This window comes from Equus quagga, chromosome 15 (assembly GCF_021613505.1).
Source record: "Equus quagga isolate Etosha38 chromosome 15, UCLA_HA_Equagga_1.0, whole genome shotgun sequence".
Lineage (NCBI taxonomy): Eukaryota > Metazoa > Chordata > Mammalia > Perissodactyla > Equidae > Equus > Equus quagga.
In genome coordinates, this window is record NC_060281.1 from 88442258 (window position 1) to 88457961 (window position 15704).

A 15704-nucleotide genomic window follows, 5' to 3' on the forward strand; every position below is an offset into this window, starting at 1 on the left:
AAAATGTGTTTGCACCAAAAAATAGAGATGCAAAATATGTGAAGCAAAACTGGTATCACTGAAAGGAGAAATAGATCCACAAATAGACCTTATGACTTCAATAAACCCTTCACATCTGATAAAGCAACTTAAAACACAGTCAGCAAGAGTATAGGAGAACTCAACCTGATGAACTAATAAGATCTAAGCAACATTCATAGACGCTAAATCCAAAAACATATAAGTACATATACATTTAAAATGCACAAAAATATATAAACCCATTTCCCTCAAAATTATACACAAAAAACTCCTTAATATATTAGCAATTTCTTTAACAATATATAAAGTGAATTATCCAGCATGGGCAAGGGTGCATTATTGGAGGGATGCAAGGCTACTTCAACATGAAAATCAACCAATGTAATTAGGCACTTTGAAAGGTTAAAGAAGAAAAGTCACATGATCATATCAATCAATGCATGCCAAAATAATTTGACAATATTCAACAATCATGATTTAAAAAAATCTTGGTAAGTTATGAATAGAGAAAAACATCCTCACCTTGATAAAACTTATCCTCAAAAAACTACAGCTATCAGTATACTCAATGAGGAAAGATTTAATACTTTCCTCCTAGGACTGAGAACAATGCAAGGTGGCCCATTCTCCCTAATTTTATTTAATATAACGCTGGAAGTTCTAGCAAGTGCAATGAGACAAGAAGAGAGATACACACAGAAAAAGAAGAAATGCAACCCTTGCCTTTTTGCAGAAGACAGAGTTGTTTCCATAGAAATTTCCATGGACTCTACAAAGAAAAAGTTCTATAAGCAATAAATGGCTTCGCAAAATTTGGAGGATAGAAAATCAGTATACAAAATCATTTGTATTTCGATGAAAACATGAACACAGAAATTTTAAGTATACTATCAGTCACTATTCTTCAAAAATGAGAAACTTTATTGTAATTCTAAGAAACAAAAAATTTGTAGAAATCTTGTACCGATCTTGGATTCTGAGAACTTACAACGTAGATGAAAGTAATAAAAAAAAAGGTGGATCTAAATAAATGGAGAGATGCAATATATTCGTGAGTTGGAAAACTCAGTATTTTAAGAAGTCAATTCTCTTTAAATTGATGTATGTATTTAATATAATTCCCATCAAAAGCCCAACAAGGCTTTTTGTAGAAACAGAAAAAATTATGCCAAAATGTGTAGGGAAAAGCTAAGGAGCATGCGTACCTAAAACACTTTTAAGTAAGAGAATAAAGTGGGAGAAATAAGGACACAAGATTGTGAAAATCAAAATCAGAGGGTTCAAAGCTGAGTGGTTTTGGTAGAAGGATAGACGCAGATCAAGAGCACACGGTAGGCGTGGTTGGCGGCATTTTGGATGTCCATCACGCAGCCCTGCACAGCCCTCCTGCATTACTCACGGTGACCAGAGAGGGCGCTAAAGGAGCCGGCCCTGAGGTGAGAAGCGGATTCCCCCGCCAGCCGGAAGTCCGCGGTGGGCGTGTCAGGGGGCGTGGTCGGCGCTTGGAGGCGGGGCCGCAGCGGCCAGCCCCTCCCCCAGGGCCCTCAGAGCCGGCGGCGGCGGCGACCGTTGGGCGTCAGCGGACTTGGCAGCGGGGACGTTGGCGGCAGCGGCCCCTCAGAGCCTGGACCCTGGTGAGGGCGCCGACCCCGGTCGTGTGTGGCAGGTGACAGTCGCGGGCGCTGAGCAGGGACCAGACTCCGCTCGCGCTCCTCGTCCTGAACGCGCTGACTGACGAAGGTGTCGCCGCCCCGCGTGCCCCCTGAGGAGGATGTGCAGGTTTGTCCTCAGGGACCGAGGGCTCCAGGCCCGGCCGAGGGGGCACAGGGCGGGGCTCAGGGCGTCCGAGTGGCTCCTGAGCCCGGAGTCAGTGGGTTTGGCTCATTTAACTTGAGGCTTTGGGAAGCACGAGGGTAAAATAGGGCGAATTGTGCAGGATTGCAACTCTAAACAGCCTCGTCATTTCGGTCTTTTGTGCAATATTGAAATTTGAAAAACTGCAGAACGTAGTTTGTTAAAGACTTTATCAACGATTGATGTTGTGATAGCGATCACGGAGAATCACTGTTTTGCAGTTGCATTTCCTGTCGGTGTCATTTGGGGCAGTTTTGAGAGAAAACTACAAACCTTAGATGTGGTGGTTGAGAGGGTGGAACTGAAGGGCGGATGTCACTGACGTGAGAAGCTGGAGCAGGCGGATCAACGGTCAGAGAGCGGACCCGCGGGTCCCAGGGCCTGAGAGAGGGCGCTGGGCGTTCATGTTCAATGGGAACAGGGTTTGTATGAGATGGGGAGTGTTCTGGAAAAGGGTAGTGGTCATGGCTGCACAGCATTGCGGATGGACTTAATGCCGCTGCGTGCACACTTAAAGACCGTCCGAACGGTAAATTTTGGGTTATATATATTTTACCATAATGAAAACAGATGATTAGGAGTGGAGAGCCGTGATCTTTGTGCCAGTTTGTCCTCAAAATGCTCCTTCCCGCTTTCCTGCGATCATTTGGGGCAGAGGGGATCTCCTTTCTAGATCCATTATGCCTCCCAGGAAGTTTATCGTGGAGATTTAAACAGTGTAATTTCTTTTAGGTCTTGAAAAGTTTGCAGAGAAATTGGCTTTGGGGGAAAAAGGATTCCATCCTAACTCATTATGGGTTTTCACCCCCAGATACAGCGAATGTCCCCAGAGAGTGGGCTTCAGTTATCAGCGTCCACGCCTCCCAGAGGTGTTTTCACTGTGTTGTTGGAATTGTTATGTGTGGTGTTTTCTATGTAAAGAGCTGAGAATTCTCAAGGTACAGGGTGAGGGGAAAGACTTTGTTTTGTCATAACTACATTCTCCCCAGTGAGTTATATTCTTACATGGTCTTGTGCCCTGTTGTAGATACTGATGTGCTGGTAAGGAAACAGTTTGTAATTTTTCCAAAAACAATCAGGCAGAAAAAGCGGTTTTCCCACCTGTGCAGTAAGGTTTTAAGAGAGACAAATTCCTGATACTATGGGATGTCAGAAAATTATGAAAATATAAAGAAACTTTTTCTTTTAAGCAGTTTGATTTTCATCATCTGAATTGTTTTATTGAGGTCACATTGGTTTGTAAGGTTGTGTAATCTCAGGTGTATGTCATTATATTTCTGCATCTATGTAGACTGCATCATGTTCATCACCAAAGTCTGGGTGCCATCTGTCATCACACATACGCCCCTTAACCCCTTTCACCCTCCCCTGCTCCCTTCCCCTCTGTTAACCTGGGTTCTGGTCTCTGTATCGATGTGTTTGTGTATCTTCTTCATATGGATGGAATCATAAGATATTTGTCTTTCTCTGGCTGACTTATGTTAATTAGCGTTATACCCTCGAGGTCCATTCATGTTGTCATAACTGGCATAGCTTCATCTTTTCTGTGGCTGAGTAGTATTACATTGTATATATATACACACCACATCTTTATTCATCTATTGAAGGGCACTGAGCATGCCTCCGAGTCTTGGCTGTCGTGAATAATGCTGCAATGAACATAGGGGTGCATATATCTTTTGCATTAGTGTTTTCATGTTCTTTGGATAAATACCCAGAACTTGAATAGCTGGGTCATAGGTTACTTCAAGTCTTAGTTTTTTGAGGAATCTCCATCCCGTTTTCCAAAATGGCTGTGGCAGTTACCATCACACCAGCAGCGTATGAGGGTTCTCCTTTCTCCACATCCTATCCCACACTTGTATTTCTTGTATTTTTGATTAGCCATTCTGATGGGTGTGAGGCGATACCTCAGTGTAGTTTTGAGTTGCATTTCCCTAATTAGTGATGTTGAACATTTCATGTGCCTGTTGGCCATCCATATATCTTCTGGGAAACTGTCTGTTCAAATCCTCTGCCCATTATTTAATTGGGTGTTGGGTTTTGCCGCTGATGTCGTTGAGTTGTATGAATTCTTTATATATTTGGGATATTAACCCCTTATCAAATATATGATTTGCAAGTATCTTCTCCCAATTGTTAGGTTGTCTTTACATTTTGTTGGTGGTTTCCTTTGCTGTGAAAAGCTTTTTAGTCTGATGTAGGCCTGTGTGTTTATTTTTTCTGTTGTTTCTCTTGCTTATGGGGACAAGGTATTCAAAAAGATACTAAGGCCGATGTCTGAGTGTACTGCCTATGTTTCCTTCTAGGAGTTTCATGGTTTGAGATCTTACATTCAAGTCTTTAATCCATTTTGAGTTAATTTTTGTGTACGGTGTAAGATAATGGTCTATTTTTATTCTTTTGCATGTGACTGTCCAGTTTTCCTAACACCATTTATTGAAGACTTTCCTTTCTCCCTTGTATGTTTTTGGCTCCTTTGTCGAAAATTAGCGGCCCATCGACGTGTGGTTTATTTCTGGGTTCTGAATTCTGTTCTATTGATCTGTATGTCTGTTTTTCTGCAAGTAACATGCTGTTTTGATTACTGTAGCTTTGTCGTATATTTTGAATTCAGGAAGTGTGATACCTCCAGCTTTGTTGTTTTTTTCTCAGGATTGCTTTGGCTCTTTGGGGTCTTGTGTTGTTGCATGTAAATTTTAGTATTCTTTGTTCTATTTTTGTGAAAAATGTCATTGGGATTCTGTTTGGGATTGCACTGATTCTGCAGATGGCCTTAGGTAATATAGACATTAACTATGTTTATTCTTTCCATCCATGAGCACAGAAAATCTTTCTATTTCTTTTTGTCTTCTTCAATTTCTTTCAATACTCTTTTACAGTTTTCAGTGTATAGATCTGTCACCCCCTTGGTTAAATTTATTCCTGGGTATTTTATTCTCTGTTTGGTGATTATAAATGAGTTTTTATTTTTGATTTCTCTTTCTGCTAGTTCCTTGTTAGTTATAGAAATGCAACTGATTTTCTTATGTTGATTGTGTACCCTGAAACTTTACTGTATTTGTTAATTATTGCTAAGTTTTTAGGTGGATTCTTTAGGGTTTTCTACATATAGAATCATGCCATCCACAAATAGTGACAGATTTACTTCTTCCTTTCCAATTAGTTCCCTTTTATTTCTTTTTATTGCCTAAATACTCTGGGTAGGACTTCTAATACTGCATTGAATATAGTGGTGAGAATGGGCATCCTTGTCTGGTTCTTGTTCTTAGAGGTATAGCTTTCGGTTTTTCTCCACTGAGTATGATATTTCTTGTGGGTTTGTCATATATGTCCTTTGTTATGTATGGATGCTGTATCTTGTCAAATGCTTTCTCTGCATCTATTGAGATGATCATGTGATTTTTATTCCTCATATTGTTAATGTGGTGTATCACATTGATTGATTTGTGGATGTTAAACCATCCGTGTATCCCTGGGATAAATCCTACTTGATCATGGTGGATGATCTTTTTAATGTATTGTTGTATGTGATTTGCTAGTATTTTGTTGAGGATTTTTGGATCAGTGTTCATCAGTGATGTGGCCTGTAATTTTCTTGTTTTGTGTTGTCCTTGTCTGGTCTTGGTAGCAGGGTAATGTTGGCCTCATAGAATGAGTTAGGAAGTTTCCCCTCCTCTTCAATTTTTTGGAATAGTTTGAGAAGACTTTGTTTTAAATCTTCTTTAATGTTTGGTATAATTCTCCAGAGAAACCGTCTGGTCTTGACTTTTGATTTTTGGGAGGTTTCTGATTACTGTTTCTATCCCTTTACTTATGATTGGTCTATTCAGATTCACTATGTCTTCTTGATTCAGTTTTGGGAAGTTGTATGAGACTAAGAAATTACCTGTTCTTCCAGGTTATCCAATTCATTGGCATGTAGTTTTTCATAGTATTCTCTTATAATCCTTTGTATTTCTGTGGTATCTGCTATATTTTTTCCCCATTCATTTTAAGTTTTATTTATTAGTGCCTTCTCTCTTCTTTTCTTAGTGAATCTAGCTAAGGATTTATCAATTTTATCTTCTCAAAGAACCAGCTCTTAGTTTCATTGATCTTTTCTATTTTTTTTTTTTTTTTAGTCTCTATTTCATTTATTTCTGCTCTAATTTTTACTATTCTCCCCCTTATGCTCACTTTGGGCTTTGTTTGTTCTTCTTTTTCTAGTTCTGTTAGGTGTAGTTTAAGATTACTTATTTGAGAATTTTTGTTTGTTTGTTGAGGTGGACCTGTACTGCTATAAATTTCCCCCTTAGCACTGCTTCTGCTGCATCCTGTAAGAGTTGGTATGTTGTGTTTTCATTTTCATTTGTCTCCAGGTATTTTTTGATTTCTCCTTTGATTTCTTCATTGATCCAATGGTTGTTCAGTAGTTTTTAAATGTTTTTAAATCTCCCCATAGTTGTGCCTTTCCCAACTTTTCTCTTGTTAGTTGATTTCTAGTTTCATAGCATTGTGGTCAGAAAAAGTGCTTGATATGATTTCAGTCTTCTTAAATTTATTGAGTCTTGATTTCTTTCCAAATATATTGTCTATCTTTGAGAATGTTCCATGTGCACTTACTTGAACACGCTGCTGTTTTGGATGGAATGTTCTCTATATATCTATTAAGTCCATCTGGTCTAGTGTTTCTTTTTCTTTTTCTTTTTTTTGAGGATGATTAGCCCTGAGCTAACATCATTCTCTTCTACCACTGGCAGCTCCCTGCTGAGCCTGGTGGGGTCGGGAGGGCTGATGATTAAACAAGAGGGATTAGTAAACACAGAGACCTAGAGCTGGTGTTAATTGGGGGGATAAGGATCTGGTCATGGAAAATAAATGGGGAGTCCCCATCAAGGGAGATAAAACAATCCTCTTCTATCTAGGGCCAGAGTGTGGTTCCAGTGGGAAGAGGAGAGAGAGGGAGAGGAGGAGAGAGCAAGAGAAAGAGAGATGGAATGAGAAAGAGAGTGAGAGACAAAGGGAGAGAGAGAGAGAGCAGGAGGTGCTCTGAGTGCAGACCAGAAAATGAACTCCTGAGGAAGGAGACTGAACTCCCCCATACAGAACAGTCAGGACACAGTGCACTCAGAAAACCGTAAAGGGGCTTCAACACTTTTGCGTAAATTTTGTTGAAATATACATGTAGCAGCCAAGTGGACACAGGCTCTGGCAGCATTGTAGACCTCTAGAATCCTGTGTCTGCAAGGTCTAGTTCTCCAAAAACTAGGACATAATAGGAAGTTTTATTTCTAGTCACTTTCCTTGCAATGAAATACCTGCCAACATGGTAATGCCAAACAGGCCGAGCCAGATATGTGTCATATGTGGTTGTAATAAAAATGAGAGAACAGATGAGAAATCCTCTGAGTGATTAGTTCACATGCATCAACTGACTGCAGGTTACTACATTGGAGAGGGATCAGTAAAGGGGCCTGTACACCTACCACAGTGAAAACAGACACCATTGTTGAAGGGACACTTTGTAGTGGTCTAAGTACGTTAAATAGGTATATTCAGCCTTTTCTGATTTCCCTAGATCTGAGATCACCAGATGTCACCATTGAATGAAGACCCACGATTCTTCAGTTACCTGGAACATATGTGGACTTGGTCTTCCTGCTCCTCAAGGTCAGTATGTTTTCCTACAAATAAATTCAGACACGTCTAGTCACATTTAAGCAGATCCCCCTTTGTACATTAATAATCCAGTGTCCAACCCTAGCATAGGGACACACCTATCCTCAGTGTGAGAATAGGTTTAGTGAGAAGAATATTTCAGGAGGCCTCAGATACTGTATTGTGATGACTGGCTTGATTTCCTGTCCTGAGCTATTGGGCAGAATTTACCTTATCTAGGAGATAATCATCACCATATCCTCTGTCTGGAGTCTGTGCAAACACTTAAAAATATAACATTCTCTTACAGATTCTGGGAAACCATCCCACCTGCATTCTAAAAGAACTAAAACAATATCCAGCCTTCTCTCATCAGATACCCTGGTTGTCGATGGTTTAGAGGAATTTATACACTGAGGCTGGACAGATGGAATGAACCTGTGAGCCCTCAAATGAAAATGAATCTTTGCTGCTACACAGAAACATTGGCCATTCATGCTGTACCTCTAGAGCGGAACAGACTTCTAGTTCCTCGAAGGAGAAAGTGGTGGCACTCCTATAAGGACGATAGGGGTTGGACAGGCTGGGAAGATCTGAAGAAGTCAAATAGTATTCATCCAGTGGATCCTGTGGTATGTCATGCTCTACGTTCTCTGGCTGCTCCCCACAGAGCCTGGTGGCTTAGAGAGGACTAATGATTAATCCAAGAGGGATCAGATATCATAGAGTCTTATTTGGTTTTGATGAAAGGCATAGGAAGTGCTCAAGAAAGCACAGAAGCTGACCTATTAAAGAGGGGAAAACTCCTCTATTTTTTGTGGGACAGAGTGCATTTGTCACAAGGGCAGGATATAGAAAGGACAGTAGGTGCTCAGTACAGTGTCCAAACGACAGGCTGATGAGGAATGAGGCTGAATTATCTCTGTACCATTCAGTTGTGACTCACAATATACAGAGTCATGTAACAGTGGCTTTCCCTCTTTCATTTAATTTGCATTGAATTTTACGTGTAGTGGCCAAGTGCATACAGCTTTTGGGGCACTCTAGTATCCCAGAAATCTCATGCTATCAAGGCCCGTTTCTCTCAATATTGTGGTGTGATATAATAATATTTTTGTCTCCTTAGATTTCTTGCTATGAAATTCATGCAAATGCTAGCACATCTCACTCTGTAAACCACACAGAAGAGAACACGTGAGTGGAGAAAATCCCTGTGACTTCTTAGTTCACCCAGGTCAACTGGCTATGGGTTACAAAACTTGGGTAGTTAATGAGTGGGAACAATACAAGTACCACAATGAAACAGAAAACATTATGAAAAAGGGTAATTGATGGTTGGCAGAATGGATGATATATATTCAGCACTTTCTGCTTTTCCCTGAATCTGAGGTCCGCAGATATCACCATTGAATTAACAGCCCACAGTTACTCAGTTGACCCTTGTCCTTTCCCCTCCTCATGATCATTTTGGTTTTCTGCAAATAAGTTAAGAGAAGGATGGTTACATTCAGCAGGCCCCCTTTCACAAATGCCTGATCCTGTGTCCAATTCTAGCACAGGGACATAAATATATGCAATGTAATAACAGGCTGTTGTGAACGAAATATTCCAGGAAGTATTAGGTAAGGCCTTGTAAGAAGTCACCAGTTGGCTCTCTTGAGCCATTGGACAAATCTGTCTGGTATGAGAGGTCATCATCAGAGTATCCTATGTCCTGAGTCTGTGCAAATGCTTAAACATATCCTTTTCTTCAGAAATCCTAGGGAACTACCTAGCAGCTTCCTAGAGGTTTGCCTCAATATTCATGCTTTTTCTATCTGAAAAGCTGTTAATGGTTTAGCAGAGCTATACATTGAGATTAGACTGATGAGTGGAATCTACACACCGTCAAATCAAAAGAATCTTCAATGCTGTAGAGAAACAGTGGCCATTCATCGGGTAGGGAAGTTCCAGTGCCCTGCCTTGTTCAGGGAAACATACAAAGTAAGCCAGTGGCGCTTAGGCTCTGATACTCATATGACTCCTGAGATGAGATAAGACAAGACAAATCAAAGGAGATAGACTCTGGGTTGAGAGAAGTGAACCAGGCTACTGGCATCTCCAAAGATATAGCTAATGCTGCCAACAGCCTTGGTCAGGCATAAAAACTCAAGGGACATTGCTCAAGGATAAAAATTAGAGCATTGCATGCAAGATAAGAGATTTATTCAAAATTAGGAGGCCTGAAAGTCACCTTCTATGCACAAGCTATAGAGGTACAGGTGTCTGGCAGGACCCCCTTGGGTCCAGTGAGAGGCCAGTGGGACAAACATGATAGAGTTGTGGTCTTAGACTAAGAATTGAGCAAATTTCACTGATTTGTGAACTGCCTTATTTCAAAGTCAATCCTATAGCCTTTGCAACCAGTATGTAAGTATAGGGTCTGCCTACGGAGATTAAATCTCACCATCTAGACAGGCTGTGGGGAACAAAGAATATGGAAGCTACCTGGGAGATGAGTTGGAGTTTCATCCCCATTAGGATGACAGTGTTCACTGCCTACATCCAGAGCAGAGCCAACTTCCTGTTCATCAGATGTCAGTTTGCCATCATTGTAAGGCTGGTCCCAGTCAGACCCTTCTTAGCAAATTGAAGAGGGCAAAGCACATTCATCCTGAGTCCTGCAGGACTTCTTTCTTTTCAAATTTCTGCAGCTCCGTGCTATGCCAGGTGGAAGAGGGTAACAGAAGATTAAACTAAGAGGATCAGACACCATGGCGTCCTAGCTGATTATGATGGCAGGTTTAGAAAGCGGCCACAGAAGCAAAGAGGCAGTCAGCTTGAGAGGAAAACACTATTCTCCTGTATGAGGAGCAACGTGTGGCTGCCGAGATTTAACAAAGAGTGAAAGAGGGAGGGGGAAAGAGAGGGCGAGAGCAGCAGATGCTCAGGGCATTGCCACATCACCAGCCAAGGATGGAGGTGGCTGAACGCTCCCTGTGGGCCACAGCCATGACTCCCAGCCCACACAGACGACTAAAACAGTGGCTTCAACCATTTTGAGTACATTGTACAGAATTTTATAGGCGGTGTTGAAGTGAATATAGCCCTTGCTGTGTTATAGACTCTCAGATACTCTGCTTTCAAGGACCGTTTTCTCAATGCTTTGATATAAACTGAATTTGTTTCAGTTTCTTCTCATATATCCAAATGTTGGCAACATGCTGGCACCAAACAGGCACACAGTAGATATGCAGCCCACCCTGGTTTCAACCACAGAGGAGAGAACAGCTGATTGCAGGAACCCCTGAGTTTGGTTAGTTCATCTTGGGAAACTGACTCCAGCTTACTAACCTGAGAGGGATTAAGAAATGGAAACTCACACAGCTATCACAATGCCCTCATTACTGTTCCTTCTGAGACCCTCTCCATATTCTGCCCACCCATGACTGGCTCCTGATGATTCAGTGTTACCTGGGGGTGAGTGTTTCTTATGCTTATTCATCTTCCTCGTCTTCATGATTTTCTGCAAAGAAATTCAGAAACATCCCATCAGCTATTTCCCACTTCACACTCTGCACACACCGTGGCTTCAATGGCCATAGAGACATAAATATCTGTGTATGAGTTAGTATTGTACTGAAGTTCTAAAGCACTGACTTTAAGAACTGCCCTAGCAGGGATTTCTGATCCATCAGGCAGTGTGTCTCTCATCTGGCAGATAAACATCCTGGCACGCTCTGCCTGAAACTGGCAAAAATTTAAATTGTCTCTTGTTCTGCATATCACTGGATACTTGTCCAGCACCCATCTCAACTTCTACACTTGTATCCTGCACACTGCCACAAATCCTGCCATAGGCACACGCTCCACGTCCCTTTGTTACTGGGCACAAACATAGGCTCTTTAGCTCCCACACAAGAGGGGCCAAATAAAAACTGGAACAACAGGCTTATGGCAAGAAAAGGGTTTTTATTTCGGGTGATTGGCATCAACCTGGAAGACGAGAGTGAGCCCTCAAATTCATCTCGTCTTCCCAAAAGATGGGAGGCAACGAGTTTTAAAGGTTGCAAGGAATGCAGCTGCTTGTAGAGAGGGGGAGCCTGTCACCTTGCTGGTTGGCGCTTTCCCACCAGCCTGCCTTTGGCCTTGCGAGGTTGTTTGCAGGAAGGGGGATGAGGATATAAGAGAATCTGCAGGTGGCTGTCCTTGGTTGTCTGCTTCCGTGGTGGATGGTGGATTTTGGTGCCAGGAAGCCAGGCAGTAAGCAGGGAAAGGGGATGAGTGCTTTAATTTTACCTCCATATATGCTGGGTTTAATGGAGGGGAGCCAATATCAGGGCTGGTATCACCTTCGCTCTCACATCGAAGCTCCTCCTTGCTCTAAGGAGAGGAAAAACAACCCTGTCCCAGTGCCTCCATGGGGATTTCATAGGCCCTCCAGGTTGGCTTCTGAATGTTATTGAGGGGGATTCTTTGTAGGGAAAGTTTCTAGTCTAACCAACTTTTCCACCTCTGAGTTCTACTAAATCAAATACCTTATCCAACACCACACAGGGAGGGGCTTTCTTTTTTCTGAAGTGTGGTTGTAAATATTCCCACATCACAGCTACCATCAACAGATTATCGGGTCCATTTGCAGATGAGAAGAATATCAAGGAATAAAAATCAATCACTCGCCCACTTTAGTCAAGACAGCCATCAGGCTGGAGCCTAGGAACTTCCACGTTTAGCCCAGGGCTCTTTGCAGTCTAACAAACTGCCTCCTGTCACCTCCTCCATTCTGTGCTCTAACACTGGGTGAATGCTGCCTCCTGCCCCAAAGGCCATGGTCCCTCAGGGAGGAAGCAGACATTTGGAACATTATGACCTCCACCCTGTGCATTTCTCCTCTCTGTTCCCACTCAGCCAGTCCTGGTCCTGTCGTGGCCCCAAGTGTGATGCGGAAACCAGGACAGCTGGTAAAAACATTATGAGTGGAGGTGTGGAGTCTCTTGTGAGCCAGGGATCTTGGAGAGGCTCAGGGCAATCAGGGCCTGTGGCCACCTTACCTGGGCTAAGCTTGCAGATGATGCTCTCTGCCAGCGTGTGTCCCTCAGCTAGTTGCTCTCGGAAGCTTTGACTCTGGTGTTTGTCAAGGTCATTGTCGGTGAGGAGGTCCTTGATATGCTGATTGAGTAGGACCCAGATGTCTCTCCCTTCCTGTAATCTCTTCCATAACCAGATCAGCTGTTGTTCCTGATCTTTAATTAGAATATTGTATTCCCTAAGGTGGGATAGTAGAGAAAATTTAAGAGGGAGAAGTGATGAGTGATAGATTCTAAAGATTTTCAAAAATATTTCTGTGAGAATTTCCCCAAAGAGCGCTTGAAGCAGAATTCTGGCACAAGTGTGGTGACCTGCCTGTGGCAGAGAGAGAGGAAAAGGTAAAACAAGGGCTCCCTCTGTATCAGAGAGTGTTCCTGCAAGATCCTTTGCCTTCCCATTCATTGTTTTCTTCTGTAAACCAAACCAGGTGTCCTCCTAAACCTGCTTCAGATAGATAGCCCTCAGTTCCTCACTTCAGCCATGTCCATTTCCACGTAAAAATACAAAACGCAGAGTGCCATACGAAGTGAACGAATAATTAATTATTTTCTGTCCTGACTCTCTCAATGTTCTTCTTGCTGCATCACTGTTCTGTCAGCTTCTCTTCCCTTTGAGTGAACATTTGCTTTCAGTTCTCTTGGTTATACACTTAGGGGTGGAACTGAGGTCATATGTATCTCTGTGTTTCACTTTTTCAGGAACTGCCAAACTATTTTCCAAAGCAAAGCAATGGCACCATTTCATACACCCACTAGCAATGTTCAAGAATTCCCATTGCTCCACAACCTCCCCAACACATGTTATTGTCTTTTAGCTTTTTAAGTCATACTTGCTGCTGTGAAGGGATATCTCATTATGCTGAGGATTACATTTTCCTTATGACTAATGATACTGAGCATCTTTTCAGGTGTTCATGGTTTCATTTGTGCATATTGTTTAGAGAAATGTCTATAAACCATTTTTAAATTGGGTTCTCTTTTTCTTGCCTGGTTGTGAGAATTCTTTATGTATTCTTGATACCAGACCATCATCAGATATGCAGTTTGCAAATATTTCTCCCATTCTGTGGATTGTCTTTTCACTTCCTTGATAGTGTTCTTTGCAACACAAAAGTTTTTAATTTTGATGAATCCAGTTTTCCTATTTATTCTTGGGTGGCTTGTGCATATTTAAGAAAGCAGTCTAACCCAAAGTCTGGAATATTTACACCTATGTATTCCTGAAAACGTTGCTTTTTGAATGAGAGCTTTCCTGGGTTTGGGGGAGGGGGGCATTTTTTAATTCTCTCTCCTGTCCATTGATTGATATTTCTCTCAATTGATATTCATTGTCTGTTGCCCCCTCCTATGGAGCGTCTAATGGCCTGTAACAGAGATTTGGGAAGTGGTATCTATTAACATTCTGGCTTTGATTCAGGTGAGAGTCCAGGTCATGTGGTTGAGCTTCTCTTAACCCCACCAGTTTCACAAATTGCTCAGGGACTTTTGACCCATCGTTTTATTGTGTTGATCATCTTATCAGACTGCATGTTATATATGTATATTCTAGAGAAAAATCCTTTGTTGGAGGCAAAAATAATATGATCCCCTATACTGTTATTTCTCTTTAGGTTTCCCTAAAGGTATATTTTTTGAAGATAAAGATGCAGAAAGATAAAGATAGATTTATTTTCAGGTCTTAAGAAATCATTCATTGCCTACTTTAAGCTTGCAAAAATATTTTCCTGGGGAGTTTTATAGTTCTAACTTTTACATATATGTCTATGATCCATTTTTAGTTAAATTTTGTATAATGTGCAGGAAGGCTGATATTTTCTAATATGGATATCTACTTTTCCATCACATTTGCTGAAAAGAATGAATTTTGTCCACTGAATTGCCTTGGAAACTCTGTTGAAAATCAATTGACCCTATGTGTAAGGGTCTATTTCTGGCCTCCCTCTTCTCTTCCATTGATTTATATTTTTCCCTTTTGAACAATACCCCATGATGTTGATTTCTGTAACTGTATAGTAATTCTGTAAATAGGTAGTCTCACTCATTCACCTTTATTCCTTTCTTATAAAAGTGTTTTTACTATACTTGATCACTTACATTTCCATGTAAATTGAAGAATCAGTTTGTGACCTTCCACCAAAATGCCTGCTGGGGTTTTGATTGGGGTTACATTGGATTTGTAGATAAATTTGAGGAGAACTGACATTTAACCATATTGATTCTACCAATCCATGACGAGGTTTATCTCACCACTAATTTAATTTTTTAAAAATTTCTCAAAGCGATGTTTTGTTGTTTTTAGTGTATTGGTCTTACACATACACATATTTTGTTAAATTTATCCCTAAGCATATAAAGATTTTAGATGCTATTTTAAATGAAATTGTATTTTGTGTTTCATTTTTCAAATACTCATTGCTAATATACAGAAATAGCACAGGTTATTTTTATTGATCTCATATTCTGCAACATTGCCAAACTCATTTATTAGTTTTAGTGGATATTTTTGTAGATTCCTTGGTATTGTTTACATACACAATCATGTCAGCTGTGAATAAAGATAGTTTCTATTCTTTCCAAACTGTATGCTTTTATTTATTTTTCTTGCTTTATTGCACTGGTTAAGATCTCCAGTATAATGCTGAATTGAAGAAGTGACAGCCGACTTTGCTTTTTCTCTGTCTTAACAGAAAAACATTCAGTCTTTAACCTTTGAGAATAACCTTACCAGTGTTTTTTTCAAGTATACCTTTCATTAGGTCAAATGTGCTGACTTCTATTTTTATCACATTGGAGTGTTTTGTTTTTGGTCATGAAAAAGGTTTTTAGTTTTTTCAAATGCTTTTTTCTGAATATATCAAGATAATCATATAGTTTTTCTCTTTTGTCCTGATAATATGGTTGATTTTTTTAATATAAAAATATTTATTGAATTTCAGGCTGTGAAAGTTATTTTTAATGTTTTAAACTATTTTGACAGCAAGATTGAGATATAATTTACATGGAATAAAGTGCATGTAATTAGATGTACAACTTAATAAGTTTGTTCATATATATACATCCATAATCAAGATAGTGAATATATCGATGAACTCCCAAATTTCCCTGTGTTCCTAATAATTCCTT

General features: G+C 40.7%; 1 long non-coding RNA gene across 1 annotated transcript; it reads left to right on the forward strand.

Annotated features, from left to right (window-relative positions):
- The first annotated feature begins 1581 nt into the window (after window positions 1-1581).
- LOC124226580 (uncharacterized) lies at window positions 1582-9235 on the forward strand. The gene is made up of 3 exons (XR_006885331.1): window positions 1582-1800; window positions 7436-7527; window positions 7826-9235. It is a non-coding gene; the product is annotated as an uncharacterized LOC124226580 (long non-coding RNA).
- The last annotated feature ends 6469 nt before the right edge of the window (window positions 9236-15704 follow it).